Genomic DNA, 17317 nt, shown 5'->3' with positions numbered 1-17317 from the left:
GTTTATAAGCGGCAGAGCCGCGTTAGACTGTCTGCACATGCTCAGTAATGTTGGGGAGGAGCGGAGAGCGGCCAGGCACATGGCTAATTAATATTCACTGCACTCAGTGACGTGCATTGTTTACTTCCTGGAGCGGCCGCTCTGTGCGGCGATTGGCCGGACGGGACCACGTGATGCCGCATGCGTCCAAGAGTACGCATCATGGACGTCAGAGTGAGCTGCACAACGCGGCTCACTCTGACGTCCACATCAGAGAGCATCAGGCGTTGCGTTAGGGGCACGTTATGCGACCATAATGTCCCCTAAAACACAACGTCCTACTGTGAAACCAGCCTAAATGTCTTTTTTTTTTTTTTTGATTGAGAAATGTGTTTGAGTTTTTTTCGTTTTTTTTTCGTTTTTTTTTTTTATATATATATTTTTCGCTCGGCTGTGATGTAAATTTCTGAGCATTTTTTCAAAAATTAAATGGTGTAAGATAGATGTGAATTTCTTTATTTATAGACCCAAGTAATTTTGTTTTGTTGTTTTTGATCATTCTTTTCATAATCGGGAAAATATTTAGCACATGAGTGTTATACATTGGGCAAATGTTTCACAGGTGTAAGCCAATTGGAAAAATTGAACGTAATTCTAGAATAAATATCACAGACAGGTCATCATCTGCAAGGAGTTTGTATGTTCTCCCCATGTCTGCGTGGGTTTCCTCCGCGTACTCTGGTTTCCTCCCACATCCCAAAAACATACAGATAAGTTAATTGGCTTCCCACTAAAAAAAAAGTTTCTCTTGCCCACCGCGGGTCAGTTTAGTTTCCTGTCCACGCGTCTCCTTGTACGCGTTCCTGTCGTCAAGCGTTTCCTGTGCAGGCGCAGTAAGTAAACTCTCATACGTCCCAAAATGAAACTAACCTACAGCAGGGGAATGAAAAATAGTCGAGGAACGGCAAGCACACAGGACAGCTGCAGGGGGCTTGGGGTAGCCCCAGGTAAGTTTTAGGACAGTTAGGCCCCGTTCACATCACAAACGCGGATGGCCATGCGTGCGGAACGCAACGCATGCGAACGCACGCCATCCGCGTTTGTGTGCGTTGCGTGGCTGATCCCATCACTGAAAAGTGAATGGGACAGCCACGCGGTTTTACAAAAAATGCATGCAGCATGCGTCCGGAACGCATGCAGTGTGAACATCAGACAGTGCACTCTATGCACTGTCTGATGTCGAGCGTGTCTGCCTCCTGCACGCGTTTCCAAAACGCGGCTGGAAACGCGTGCAGTGTGAACGGGGCCTAAAGGTTCCCTTTAAGTTGTAATAAACAACGTCTCCAGCGAAAACAGTTTGTGTGCAAGTACCTGCTGTTTTAAGAAGGCAAACCACATTGAGAGAACTGTGTAATATATAGCTTTGAATACAGTGGTTAGTGTTACATGAGTTTATCTAACAAAAAGAAAGCAGATTCTAGAAGCAACTAACATTGCACCAGCTGCCCTATGTTCTAGTGATTTCCTGCGTAGATACATTTTTTCCTTGTAGGAGAGAACTGAAGTGGTTTTATCTTTGTGTGAAGTCAGGAGATAACCAATCAAATTGAAGCAGAAAATGAAACGTCATAATTCATTGGATCAGCATAAGTTTTAAAATTAAAAAGGTTTTTTTTAGATTCTAAACTTTAATGTTTGTTTTGTTAACTTACAAACTTTCAAAAATAGAAATTTAAGTATAGATAACAGTATTAAAGTGACGCTGAAGCTAAAAAAAAGGTATGATATAATGAATTGTATGTGTAGTACGGATAATTAAGATAACATTAGTAGCAAAGAAAAGAGTCTCATATTTTTATTTTCAGTTGTATATTTTTTTTATAACATTGCATCATTCTTTAACCACTTTACCTCCCTTGCTACGCTTATCTACTCCCCACAAAACTTTACTTGAATCTCAGGGGAGTAGATAGGCGTACTTGTGGTAAACAGTGTGCTGTATGCCCAATAAGCTATCTGATTATGTATATAGGGTATCATTTTAACCGTGACAAGTGAGAGAATAGATTTTGTGGTGTTTGACAACTGAGGGATAAGTCATGTGATTTTTTTTACCGGAAAACTGAATGAAAAGCAATAAAACTGTTATTTACATGTACTCTATACCCCTAAATAAATACTAGTAAAAAAAAACAAAAGTGACAGCATTGAAAAGAGAATACATAGTTACCCTAGGGACTTAGCTTTTAAAATATGTATGCCATGAGAGTGTATTACTGTTAATCATGAAGATAAGGGCTTTTTAATTACTGATAGAGTACAATGAGAAAACAAAAAACACAAACCAGAAACTAATATATTATCGCCATACATTGTACTAGGAACATTATTTAAATGTTGAGATAACCAGGACAAATTAGCAAATACAATGTGTGGGTTTTACCTATGGTAACATTGTTTATTTGAAAACTATAGTGCATGGAAATGGAGAAATAGTGTATTTTTTCTTTTTTTTCTCATTTTTCCCTTTAAAATGCACAGATAATAGCATAATTACTAAAAGCAAATATCACCCTCACAAAGCATAATTTGTGGCAAAAAAAACAAGATATAGATCATTTACATCTGATGAGTAGCAATAAAGTTATTGGTGAATGAATGGGAGGAGCGCTGAAATGTGAAAATTGCTCTGGATTTTAAGCAAAAAACCCTGTGGAGCTGAAGTGGTTAATATTTGCAGTTTACAAACTACACTCTGCATTTTAAATTATGAATCAGAGCAGAGCTAATGACCTTTTGAACTCCTCTGTAGTAAAATTGTATCTTAGGTTGTCTTTTATTGCTTCTTTAATATATAAGTGCTTCAGAAAACAGCACTGCTCTCTGACTAAATTAGTCAGAGAGCTCAGAGAAGTTCTTTTGCATAGATAACAAATAAAGTTGCTTAACTCTTCCTGTACTGAAAATAATATGATTCTCATATCTGTGCTACTAATGTTCTATTTCTTAGCTGTACTACACATACAATTCATTATATTGTAAGTTTATTTTCAGTTCAGATTCCCTTTAAAGTGGTCTGAAACTCCGACATAACATTCAATAAAAATGTGTTTTCCTACTTTTTATTACTCATACCGTTATCATATTTTGCTTTTGTACATATGGTTTCCAAAGTGTAGTTTATTCATTGTACCCTGAAAGCTGGCATTGCATTTTATTCAAACTGCTTTTTATTACGTTTTAACATCTTCTAATGAGATTTTCTGAACTGTGTGTGTGCCTGAAGCACAGAGAGTTCCTTTTCACTTGTTAGACTGTGTTTACAAACGTAACAACATTGGAATGTAAACAAATATACTGTTATCTACAGTTTGGATGCGGATTGAAGTTGAATAACAGGCGGAAGTGCTTTTGTTTAACCATTTCAGTGATGTTCTGCTACAATTTTTTTCTGGGATAGTAGCTTTCAAGCTGTGAGGAATCTTTTTGAGCAAAGTAGAAATGCTAGCTTTCGGACCACTTTAAGGAATGCTACAACATCTTTGCAGTGTGTTCACATCCTTAGGGCCAAACTAGCTACAGTAGAATCCCTTTGTAGTAAACTCCAAAGGACCAGGAAAAGTAGTTAACTATATCAGAAGTTTACTATATCAGAATTGGTCCTACATAGTATATTTATACAGATGCATTTGCTGAGACTGAGTTTACTATATGAGAGTTTACTATAACGAGATTCTGCTGTATTTTTAATTATAGTTACTCATTTCTCCAATCATGCAATCAGTAATTTAGCATGTTTTTCCTTTCCATCCTGCATTGTGTCATTACATAAGAGACTATGGCCCGTATGCAATTAACTTTTTCTCCTAAGTTATCTCATTGGAGATAATTTTCATCTTCTCTTTAAAATAACTTTTAAGCATTTTACGCTTGAAAAAGTACCACAAAGTAGGTGAAAAAATTACTATGAAAATAATGTTTATTATTTTCTTGCTTGCTGGTGGTTTAAAAGACATTTTATGACAAGGTGTGAAAATATCACATAAGAGAGAAGTCAGGAGAAAAAGTGAATTGCATATGGCCCTATGGATCTGATCCAATTCATTTTTTCTCCTAGGAGAAGTTTTGTCAGTGATATTTTCACATATAAATAAAACTAGCCATTAGGCCCATTCATAAACGGACACTTGGTTGTACAGTGCCTCCTGCCGTACTGTGCATGTGCAGGGTCGCAGTCTCAGCCCCACACACAATCATGGCCCCTGCTCATACGCGGCCCTGCACCTGTGCAGTATGGCGCCAGCACACACGGATGTAGGTGGACGCAGACATCGGTGGTTTTATTAGGTAGGATGCCTTTTTAAGCCACTACCAAGCATGAAAATGCTCAGAATAACTTTGACAGTACTTTTTTCCCCTACGTTTTGGTACTCTTTCAATTACAGAGTGTTGAAAAGTTATTTTAAACAGAAAAAAAAAAATATCTAGTTGGAGAAAAAGTAAATTGGATCAGGCCCTATGGCCTTCATTCAATTCACTTTTTCTCTAAAGTTTTCTCCTACAAGATAATTGTTGTCTTATGTTTAAAATAACTTTTCAGGGGGGGGCGGAGCTAAGCATGGCCGCGTGAGGACGTGAAGAAGAAGAGCTCCCGGCCACATGCAGCTTAATCCGCACTAATACCTCGGATAACTTACCCTATTTCTGCCCGGAATGGTATGGCAAATCGCTCTAAAGGCAGACTATCCCGCAGCAAGACCCCAAGGAGAGCAAAAGAGACGCTAGATAGCTATTTCTCTCCCAGAGCTACCCGCAGCAAGACATCCAAGATGGCGGACACGCCGGCCTCGGGCACTTCCCCGGCAAGCTCTCCTGGCTCAACAGGGAAAGCACGAGCAATGGAGGAACTATGGGCATACTTAAGGGAGATGCCCACTAAGGCCGACATGCAGCAGCAGACGGAACAAATTGTCAGCTCTACAAAAGAAGAGATTTCCGCGCTGAGGGCAGATATAACCTCTGCGACACAGAGGGTAAGCAGCCTGGAGGCAGACGTAGTAGCACTTAAGTCTGAAATCGCAGCGCTAAAAGAAAGCAGAGAGAAGATGGAGCTCCGGCAAAGTCAGACACGCTCTCAGATGGAGGATCTACAAAATAGGAGCCGGAGGAACAATGTGCGGATACGGGGGCTTCCTGAGGCCACCAGAGCAGACGATCTCTCAGCCACTCTACAAGGTATCTTTAATGGGCTGCTTGATAGACCAGTGGGCACTCCAGTGAAGATGGACAGAGCCCACCGCGCGCTGCGCGCAATGCCCAAAGGAACCGAACCCCCGCAGGATGTAATATGCAGGATCCATGACTATCCCCTCAAAGAGGCTATCATGTCCGCAGCCAGATCGGTAGGGTCCTATGATTTCGATGGTGCCACTGTAACCTTCTACCAAGACCTCGCCCCCTCCACACTGGCACAAAGAAGGGCGCTGAAACCAATCCTACAGGCGCTACACCAGGCTGGAGCAGAGTACAAATGGGGCTTTCCGTTCCAACTTTATGTGACACTAGGCTCCAAATCAGCTACCCTCAAGCACCCAAGGGATCTACCTGACTTTTTTAAAACCCTGGGGATCGCAACGGTTGCAGCGCCGGAATGGGAGCCGGATTCGGTGGAGTTTGCCCGCCCTCAGCGAGAAAGAAGGCCGAGAAGCTCCACTTCCAGGGACACCTGAGAGAAGTACTCTTAATACAACTTTATTTTTCCTAAGAGGTGACATTTGACTTTTTCTGAGGCGATCCTGATGTGGCCCCCCCCCCCCTCCCTCCCCACCCTACTTAGCGGTCACTTGAATCCCCCCCCCCCCCCCCGCATGCACATTTCTTATGCATAAAGCAAATCAGGGGGTATGCAGATCACGATCTATTGCTCGAAATGTACTGGGATCCTCATCCCCACAGGACGGCCACCTGAACGTTAATCACTCCCGCCTGAATACAGTGTTGCGGGGGTGGGAATACTATGGGTCTGTTGGGCTGGGTGGGAGTGGGCTGGGTGGCGGGGCTGGTGGGTCATAGGATACAAAACATGTTATGCCTTGGTCAGATGTCATTGTATACTTGCATTATATTAGATTGTATTAGCCTAGCGTTATGGTCCTAAACTACCAACGGGTTAGAAAATGGGGTTGAAATGTTGTTGTTTTCTGATTGAAGTGTGTAATGTAAGAGCCGGGAGTTCTAGGAGGTTACGGTTCATGTTTTGGCTTCTTTCCCTCTCCCTCATGGGCCAGTGCACTGGTAATTTCCCCCTCTCTTCAAGCTTGAATGAGAGGGCTGGCCTAACTGGAGTGGTGTGCCCCGGGGGAGCTTTCCCCCGGGAGTCACACCAATGGAAGTTTGTTCTTCCTTTTCTTTTTCTCTTACTTTGTTTTGTTTTTTCTCTATTTCTCTCTCACTCTCCTCTTTCTTGTTTTCCTCCTACGGGGTCTGGTGTGGGGTGCTGGGCTGAGGGGCTAGGTTCGCCTAGCTTTCACACTATGATAGATGGCATCACTTAATGTCAGAACACTCAACATCAGGGGGCTGAACAAGCCGGAGAAGAGGTCGTCGCTGCTGGCTGAGCTAAAAAGATCTAATGTGCATGTAGCGCTCCTTCAGGAAACCCACCTTAAGGGAGCTGACCACCCCAGAATGGATAATAAGCACTTTCCCATAGCATATTATAGTAATGCTCCAGATTCAAAAACAAAGGGGGTTGCTATCTTGTTTTCTAAGAGGGTGCACATGACCCAAATTCAGCATATGTCTGATACAGAAGGACGCTATCTCCTTGTTAAAGGTCTGATTAATAATCAAATGTACACTTTCGGTACTTACTACGCACCTAATATGGGCCAGCACACCTTCCTTGAAAAATTCTTAAACGAATTAGACGCCTTTGCAGAAGGGTCATTGATCCTGGGTGGTGACCTGAATGTGGCACTCGAGCCTCCTCTCGACACCTCTTCAGGTAGATCAGCAATTCCCCACAGAATCCTCCTGAAATGCAAATTGGCACTGAGAGCTAGGCAGCTTGTGGATATCTGGCGGATACGTGATCCGACAGGCAGAGAGTACACATACTTTTCAGCAGTACACGGAAATTATTCCCGCATCGACCATATCTTCATTTCGCATAACTTGATCCCACGAACATCTAGAGCTGAGATACACCCGGGTGTGCTATCAGACCACTCTGCGGTCTCTGCATCCCTTGAGATATTGGAGGGCAGGCGGGGTCCCTTCTCATGGCGGCTAAACACCTCTCTACTAAAGGACAAGGTGGTGGAGGGAAGGGTGAGGAGGGCGCTGGAAAACTATTTTGAGGACAATGAGGTTGAGGGGGTCTCCCCAATGTCTATATGGGCTGCCCACAAGTGTGTCATCCGAGGGGTTCTGATTAAAGAAGGTAGCAGAATTAAACGAGAGCGAAATGAGGCCATTGAGAATTCACTAAGCGAGATACATAGACTACAACTATTACATAAGGGTACACTGCTGGATTCGGACCTCGTGGGACTTACTGCTGAGCGTGAAAAACTCAAAGCTCTGCTGTTCTTTAAAGCTCGCTATGCAGCCTCTAGATGCCAGCGCCATTATTATGAATATGGCAATAAGTGTGGACGCCTCTTGGCACGAGCACTTCGAGTTCAGCAGGCTACAAATTATATCCCATATATTAATGATACCAGCGCTAGGAAACACTATGATACTCCAGCAATAGCACGCATATTCAAGAGCTTCTATGAAAAGCTATATGACGTACATAATCACTCCCATAAACAAGCAGACCCCTCTCTACCCCAATGTATAAGGGAGTACATTCAAAAATCAGGAATGCCCACTATTCCTGAGGCAGAGCTGGAGAAGCTGGGTGAGCCTATTTCATTGTCTGAATTACAATTAGCCTTCTCGCAGATGCCCACTGGCAAGGCCCCGGGGCCTGACGGTTTTACTCTTGACTACTATAAATTATACCTACCGACACTTCAAACTCCCCTGCTTAAGGCACTGAATTCTATTGCGGACCCTGACAACCCAACGACTTTCCCAGACGACATGCTGTCCTCTCATGTCTCTGTACTTCCAAAACCTGGAAAGGACATCTCCTCCTGTGCAAACTATAGACCCATCTCACTGCTTAACATTGATCTTAAGGCCTATGCTAAAATACTGGCGAATCGTTTATCCCCCTTCATTTCTCAATTAGTACACTACGATCAAGTAGGCTTTATTCCAACGAGAGAGGCCAGGGACAATACCCTGAGGACTCTGATGGCAATCCACTGGGCACGGTCGAAGGCCTCACCGATGATGCTATTATCTACAGATGCAGAGAAGGCCTTTGATCGTGTCCGGTGGGAATTCATAGAGGGCACACTATGGCCTCAATTCACTAAACTTATCTCCTGTCTTTAATAACTCTTCTAGAGTTGTTACCATGGTGATAAGGCATGTAGTATTCAGGAAACATTTTACCTCAGGCAAGCCTAAAGTTAACTCTTCTGTCTTTAAATTAACTCTTCAATCCTTAAAATAACTCCAGAGTTAAAGACAGGCTGTTAATTAGCTGCATGTGAAAATAACTACAGAGGAGGTAAATTAACTACAGAGGAGGTAAATTAACTACAGAGGAGGTAAATTAACTACAGGAGAGGTAACTTAAGGAATGAAGAGGTAAGATAACTCTCTCACGTGTGGAGGTAAATTTTCTCTTGCCTTATTATCTCTAGCATGATCTTAGTGAATTGAGGCCAATGTCATGTCGGGCTCCCCCGATGCCTACTAACTCACATCATGGCATTATACGGGGCACCAACTGCCAAGATTAAGATAAATGGGGAACTTTCTGAGCCTTTACGCATCTATAATGGCACACGTCAGGGGTGCCCTCTGTCCCCATTTATATTCGCCCTCTCGTTGGAGCCACTTTTATGCACCATCCGGGCCAACCCAGACATCATGGGCCTACAATTACCTACATCACAGCATAAGATTGCAGCTTATGCTGATGACCTTCTTTTCTTTATCACCAATCCCCATATTACGGTCCCTAACCTAGTGCAAGATTTTGCTACATATGGTGATCTGGCTGGCCTTAAGATCAACTATGAGAAATGTGAGGCGCTGAACGTAGGTCTGACCCCCCTTCAACAATCATTAATAGAAAATAACTTTGCATTTAAGTGGGCCCCTAAGGCTATCACATACTTAGGAACTAAGATCTCAAGTGACCCGGCGGAACTCTTCTCCCTCAACTATACCCCCCTACTAACTAAGATTAAATTGGACCTCAAAAGGTGGGATGTGGCCAAATTTACTTGGTTTGGTAGAGTCAATATTATCAAAATGAATGTGCTCCCCCGGCTCCTCTATATCTTCCAAACACTACCTATCCTAGCCCCCGCATCTTACTTTAAGAAAATAAGATCATGCTTCAGGAGGTTCATTTGGCGAGGCAAGCCGCCTAGGCTTAAACATGCCCTGATAATACAACCAAAGAATTTGGGGGGTATGGCAGTGCCGGACATGGCATTATATCATGCTGCTGCGGTACTATTACGAATAGTGGATTGGCACCGTCATGTCCAATACAAAAGGTGGGTGGAAATGGAGGGAGACTTGGTTGGCTCTCAATTAATGCACTTGCCATGGGCTGGGAAACCAACTGCTCCCCAGGGTACAGTGCATCCTATGATTGGTGATACTCTAAAACTTTTTCATAGACTTAATGGGTCCCTCCACCTCTCCCCATGGCCCTCTCCAATGACTCCACTATTAGATAATCCCGGATTTCCCCCAGGAACACGAAAAGAGGCATACAGTCAGTGGAGGAAATCCCCCCCATTAAGGGCATACCATCTACTAAATAACGGCGAGTGGAAGGACATCTCTACTTTACGCACTCTCTTACAAGCCCCAACTCTAGACCACTGGTCGTATTTGCAATTTAAACATTATCTTCTTAGCCTAGCCCCCAGGAGCTCCTTGAGCAGGAACCTAACTCAATCCGAAAAATTATGCAATGGGGAGGGATTTGTATCTAAAGGAATTTCCCAGCTGTACTCTCTGCTTGTTGTTGATCCAGATCTGTCTGACTCCCTAAAGCTTAAGTGGGAGCAGGCTCTGCATAAAACCTTCTCCAACGAACAGTGGCGAAAGATTCTTATATTATCACAAAAAGCCTCTATCTCAGCAAAATTGCAAGAATCTGGCTACAAGATACTCACGCAGTGGTATTACACACCTGACAGGCTACAAAAAATGTTCCCATCTTCCAATCCCAATTGTTGGCGCTGCTCGACACAGAGGGGCACCCTAGTACATGTCCTTTGGGAATGCTCTAAATTGGCCCCTTTTTGGGACAGAATTAAAGCCATAATCTCAAAAATTACGGGTGTGAGTTCCTCTGACGACCCCTCATACTATCTTTTACACAACACTCCAAGACGGCTTGGAAAATATAAGAAGTCTCTCTCTAAACACTTGATTAATGCAGCAAGGTTGCTGATCGCACGTCACTGGAAATCTACCCAGATACCCCCTGTGACTGAATGGATCAGGGAGATCCAACAAATTAAATTGATGGAAAATTTAACCCACACAATGCATAAGAGAGAAGAACAATCCAGCCGTACTTGGGCGCCGTGGCATGAATATGAGGAGTCTGAGGAGTTTAAACAGCTGATGGCCTAGTCTCATAAACATGAGTATTTCCTAGACCTCCCCCCTGATGTGAGTGTAGTGAGGCCATAACACATTGCACCATGGGGAGGACAGTAGTCCTTCCCATGCATTTGCAACCCTCGAGCTCAGTCCCCTGAAGACCGGTCCCAGATCCCTTTCTTTCCTTCCCACCTATTGCTCTTCTACCTGTTTTGTTTCTCTTCTTTCTCTCCCTTTCTGTCTCCTATGCCCTTTTAGGGCACAGTAATCATAATAGGTATCTAGGGAACTAGCGGTTTCTTGGGAACATCCCAGATTAGGTTTTACATAATTGCCCCCAGATTGTACTATAATCTTTTCCATGGCGTTGGAACTCAGGGAAATGATCCCTCTGGGCCCTAAATCCCCCCTCCTTATCACCACCACCATAGGCTACAATCTGGACTTCAGCACAAGGTCTTAACCTGATCATCTTGAGCCTTCTAATCATACTACTGCAAATAGACTAAAATGCTAATACGCTAACCCATGATTCTGATCATGGGTAAATGGTATGTACAAGATGTCCCAGAGGAACCGCTATTGTCGTCCCTGTAATTAGCTTCACTAGCAGAAATAGACGTTCTTCCACGGTACTGGCTGACCGTGTAATATGTTTATATGCTGTTTGTTCTCTTTGTATATATGGAACGTTTGTAATGTGCAGAAAAGATACTGTAAACAGCTATTACTATTTGTTATCTTTTTGAAAAATTCAAAAATAAAGAATCTTTAAAAAAAAAAAAAAATAACTTTTCAGCACTCTGTAGGTATAAAATATTTGGAGCATTTTCTTGCTTGCTTGTGGCTAAATCCCTGGCGTTCAATTTCTTCTGGATTCCTGTGCATGAAATGTGTGCCTGTAACTTACAAAAATGTGTTAAGCAAGGGTCTAGTATGCTGTATATACTCGCATATAAGCTGACCCGCATATAAGCCGAAGTACCCACTTTTCCTTTGAAAAACTGAAAAAAGTGATTGACTAGCATATAAGCCCCCCTCCCCCAGTATAGCCCCCTCCACGGTATAAATAGAAAGGAAGTTCTGAGTTCAGTACCATTTCAACCCTTCATATGATAAAAACGAGGATCTGGCTAGCAGTATAGGGATAGGGACAACACATCTGGACTGGCAGGCTGGCATGACAAGGACATGGACAACAAGTTCAGACTGGATTGGCTGGCTGGAAAGTTAGGGAGGAAAACACGTGGACTGGCATGGCTGGACTGGTAGGCTGGTATGGCAGGGACAACAATAACAAGAGTGGACTGGAGTGTCTGGCTAGCAGGATAATGGATAAGGACAACACATGTCACTGGACTGACTGACTGACTGGCCGGCTGGCATGACATGTATAACCACCAGCACACGGGGACTGACTTGTATAAGGGATCGTGCAATGATCCCACACATGTGCTGGCCTGCTCCCCCTCTCTCTTATGTCCCTGCACCCCAGCGGCAACATAGAGTGTAACCCAGCACTACAACTGACCTGTGTCCCTGATCATTTGTAGCAGAGAGCAAGACATCGTCACTGCCCCACAGACGCACCTTCAAAACCAAGTTGCGGCTTCCTCCAGGGCTCCCCGCTGTGTCCATTTCCGTGGTAGCTCAGAAGCAGTGTGTGTATCAGAGTCACGTGCAGCTCTGGGGATTCCCTTGCCTCTCTGTCCAGTTCGCTGTGTCTCATATGACGCTATCTAGTGGTGCCTTGAGAAACAGCGAGCGGGGTAGAGAGACAAGGGAATTCCCAGAGCTGCACGTGACTCTGATACACTCACTGCTTCTGAGCTACCATGGACATGGACACAGCGGGGAGCTCTGGAGGAAGCGGCAACTCTGTTTTAAACTGTGCGCCCGTGGAGCAGTGACGATGTCCCTCTCTCTTAGCTACAACTTACCCAGGGGACACAGGTCAGCTTATATGCGAGTATATACGGTACATTTTAAGTATAATAAAAGTTTCAAACACAAAATAACGTAAAAAAATAAATTTAATTTAATTGTCCCTTTCTGCCAGGCCACAATTTCCCCACTCTTCAGCTGTGTGGCTGAAAATGTGCAGTTTTTCTAATTAAAATTTGCGTTTGTGTGCACAATATTGCTTTCAGCATTTACATGCAAATGCAAATTTTAAAGCAAATGAAAAACGCATATAAAATACCAAAACTCTGCCTTAGAACTGCTGGATGAGCCTGACTCGCCCGTACCATTTTCATCTATTGTTCCCTGGACGAGTCAGGCTCATTCATACTGCCAGCGAGGCTATAAGGCATTTTATTGATGCCTTGTAAAAAAAATCAACTAGGAGAAAAAGTGAATTGAATAGGTGCCTGTGTGTATACAGAATGGTAGTAAGAAAATATTACGCAACCTGGTATTACACTGTCGGACACAGAAGGTTTTGAAAAAAAATAAATATATAAAAGAAACTTACCAAACCTGCAAGCCTTGAACAGCCTTTACCATAGAGCAAAGAAGGAACTAGCCTCCTAGTAACCTAAAGATAAAGGATACCTTGTAGAGAGAGGAAGATGAATGTACTCCGATATTTAACCTGAAGTATCACCTCAAAAATGAAATAAGAACATAAAGCAGAAATAAAGCTTGCACCTTCTGACTACCTGCTAGGTATATATGATAGCTGAGAGAAAAAGCTAGTGAAATTTGCTTCATCATTGGGGTCCTGCAAGGGGTTAGGTGGATATGTTGGATGGAACCATTGGTTATCTACCATATCTACACCTTGTCGCCATCACTGGATATTGATGCCTAACACTTCATCTATCTTAGGCCATTCCAGAGTATAGAAAATGGCTGGGTGGCCATTATTTAGCATATTAAAATGGACAAAAGTAGACACTGCATTTTATCACCATTGTTTGTCCCACATCGAACACTGACCATTTCCATGCAGCTTGATGTTCTTGTGACAACAGATGCACATATAAATAATTTTAAGTTCCGTAGGGCTGTAGCATTTCTTCTTGCATGTGGCCACCACAGTAAAACTGAACTCATGAATGGGCAGAAGGGTAGGGAGAATGGTAGACAAAAACATAAGTACAATTTACAAAGGGATACAAGTGAACTTCTTCTTCTTCACTGATATTTTGTTCTAAGCTTTCAATCATGCAGTTGTCCCTCCAATATTGAAGAAATCTTCCATTAACCCCTCAATACTCTCTAGCTATTCACTTTTTTTCACCTGAGTTTTCTCCTAGGTGATCATTTTACACTAGTCAATAAAATGCGTTTTAAGCCACCAGAATGCAAGAAAATACTCAAAATAATTTTGATCGTTCTTTTTCACCTACTTTCTGGTACATTTTTAGTTGAAAAGTGCTGGAAAGTTATTTTAAATCGAAGATGAAAAATTATCTCCTAGGAGAAAACTCAGGTGAAAAAGTGAATTGCGTATGTGCCCTTGTTTACAAAAGACTACCAGAATGTCTCAACTTCAACTAGCTATCTGGGGTTGGCTTTCAACCCGCACAGTCAACTGAAACCACTTTTGAGGTGGCCTGTAACCTCCTCGAAGCCAAGTCAATAGTCAACTTTTTTTCTCCTCCCTCTCTTTTCTCTATTTCTTTTGACTCTGTTGAGCAGATCTGCACTTTGTCACCATTGGTGACTCTGCCTTGTTTTGTTTCCTTTTTTTCCAACCTAGGATTCCAAATCTGTCAGTAGTAATCCTTCCTCTCACACTCCTCTTCTTTTTTGGGGTTCTCCAAGTCTCATTCCTTGAACCTGTACCATCATCTCTCTACACCTTATTCCTTAGTAAATTCATATGCTCATTTAGCCTACAATACCATTTGTATGTAGATGACATCCAGCTTTACCTGTCCACCCATTACTTGTTTACCACTATTCTGGATAAAATTCAGGCTGCTTGTCATTTTGTTTCATGACAAAGAGCTAACAGGTACCTTAAACTCGACTTGTATAAAACAGATCTAATTGCTCCACTGATCATGTCCCACCTATATTTCCATCCTTATACATAAATACACCCACCCTGTCCACTCTTCCAATGACCTCCCAACAAGTCCCTCACTCATTAACTCATGCATTAGGCCTTATTCTACCTCTAACACGTTTAAACAAACCCTTATGTGGTGATATATTGGTGTGCTGATGATGTTAGGGAATACAGGAACATATTTGTGTCATTTTTCTGTCTACTATGTCTGTTAAAAGCTAGTCTGGCTCTTGAAGGTGCCACCTGGCCCCAGGAAACGGTTAATGGGAGCCTGTATGTACATGTAAATTCTGTATGTAAATGTACATTACCTCTGCCCTCATTGTCCAGCAGGGGAAGAGGTGTCTACTGCTAATTAGCTGCCAATTGAGGAAGAATACAGTGATGTGAAAAACTATTTGCCCCCTTCCTGATTTCTTATTCTTTTGCATGTTTGCCACACTTAGGCCCGGTTCACATTAGCGGTGGCCGTCCGGAATCGCCGTGCCGGAGCCGGACCGCTTGCAGAACGGACGGAACGGACGCACGGCAATAGCAATGAAAGCCTATGCGTCCGTTCACATGCGTCCGTTCTGCCGGACCGGAGCCGGACCGGATCCGGACTCCGGCGTCCGTTCCAACATGCGCTATTTTTTGGTCCGGCTCCTCCGGCAGCCGTATCCGGAGCGGAGCCGGACTGCACCATCCGGCCAATACAAAGCAATGAGAGCCGGAGAGCGCACAACACACTGGCTACAAAAACCGGACGTTCTACCCCACTTCCTATGCATTTTGGATGGGGACCACATGGGCCCAGCGAAGAGTGGGGCAGCAGCGATTTCATGCTGGAGCTCTTTTTGCCAGCAACATGTCTGATATGTCTGAAGGAGGCGAACAACAGAGAGAATTCCCAGGTTTACGAGTAAAAAATGCCTGGATCCATGGTCCCAACTGCAGTCTCTGTATCCACGGATGGTCTCCACACGTCCACCTGTCTCCAACAATGACCCCAGACCCTTCTGCTGACCTCCCAGACCCCAGGTATTTACAGGATGGTATCTCCTTAAGAAACCGGATCCGGACCGCAACCGTGTTCACACCGCACGGAAACCGGATGCAAACGGACCGGATCCGGACCGGATCCGGATAGGAACCGTACGGATCAGGTCCGGTCCGGCTCCGGTGCGGTCCGGACATCCGGTGCGGTTTTGACAAAACCGCAAGTGTGAACGGGGCCTTAAATGTTTCTGCTCATCAAAAACCGTTAACTATTAGTCAAAGATAACATAATTGAACACAAAATGCAGTTTTAAATGATGGTATTTATTATTTAGTGAATAAAAAACTGAAAATCTACATGGCCCTGTGTGAAAAAGTGATTGCCCCCCTTGTTAAAAAAATAACTGTGGTTTATCACACCTGACTTCAATTTCTGTAGTCACCCCCAGGCAATCAAGAAATCAGTTAAATAGGAGCTATCTGACACAGAGAAGTAGACCAAAAGCACCTCAAAAGCTAGACATCATGCCAAGATCCAAAGAAATTCAGGAACAAATGAGAACAAAAGTACTGTAATTGAGATCTATCAGTCTGGTAAAGGTTATAAAGCCATTTTAAAAGCTTTGGGACTCCAGCGAACCACAGTGAGAGCCATTATCCACAAATGGCAAAAACATGGAACAGTGATGAACCTTCCCAGGAGTGGCCGGCCGACCAAAATTACCCCAAGAGCGCAGAGAAAACTTATCCGAGAGGCCACAAAAGACCCCAGGACAACATCTAAAGAACTGCAGGCCTCACTTGCCTCGATTAAGGTCAGTGTTCACGACTCCACCATAAGAAAGAGACTGGGCAAAAACGGTCTGCATGGCAGATATCCAAGGCGCAAACCACTTTTAAGCAAAAAGAACATTAAGGCTCGTCTCAATTTTGCTAAAAAAAATCTCAATGATTGCCAAGACTTTTGGGAAAATACCTTGTGTACCGACGAGACAAAAGTTGAACTTTTTGGAAGTTGCGTGTCCCGTTACATCTGGCGTAGAAGTAACACAGCATTTCAGCAAAAGAACATCATACCAACAGTAAAATGTGGTGGTGGTAGTGTGATGGTCTGGGGTTGTTTTGCTGCTTCAGGGCCTGGAAGGCTTGCTGTGATAGATGGAACCATGAATTCTACTGTCTACCAAAAAATCCTAAAGGAGAATGTCCGGCCATCTGTTAGTCAACTCAAGCTGAAGCGATCTTGGGTGCTGCAGCAGGACAATGACCCAAAACACACCAGCAAATCCACCTCTGAATGGCTAACGAAAAACAAAATGAAGACTTTGGAGTGGCCTAGTCAAAGTCCTGACCTGAATCCTATTGAGATGTTGTGGCATGACCTTAAAATGGTGGTTCATGCTAGAAAACCCTCAAATAAAGCTGAATTACAACAATTCTGCAAAGATGAGTAGGCCAAAATTCCTCCAGAGCACTGTAAAAGATTTGTTGCAAGTTATCGCAAACACTTGATTGCAGTTATTGCTGCTAAGGGTGGCCCAACCAGTTATTAGGTTCAGGGGGCAATTTCTTTTTCACACAGGGCCATGTAGGTTTTGAGTTTTTTTTCTCACTAAATAATAAATACCATCATTT

General features: G+C 43.4%; 1 protein-coding gene across 2 annotated transcripts in view; it reads left to right on the top strand.

Moving 5' to 3' along the window:
• Window positions 1-17317, top strand: part of GMPR2 (guanosine monophosphate reductase 2) — a 40089-nt gene that overhangs the window by 4541 nt on the left and 18231 nt on the right. The gene's annotated exons all lie outside the window — the stretch shown is intronic.

Source organism: Hyperolius riggenbachi, chromosome 1, assembly GCF_040937935.1.
Source record: "Hyperolius riggenbachi isolate aHypRig1 chromosome 1, aHypRig1.pri, whole genome shotgun sequence".
NCBI lineage: Eukaryota > Metazoa > Chordata > Amphibia > Anura > Hyperoliidae > Hyperolius > Hyperolius riggenbachi.
This window is presented reverse-complemented; position numbering and strand designations above follow the sequence as displayed.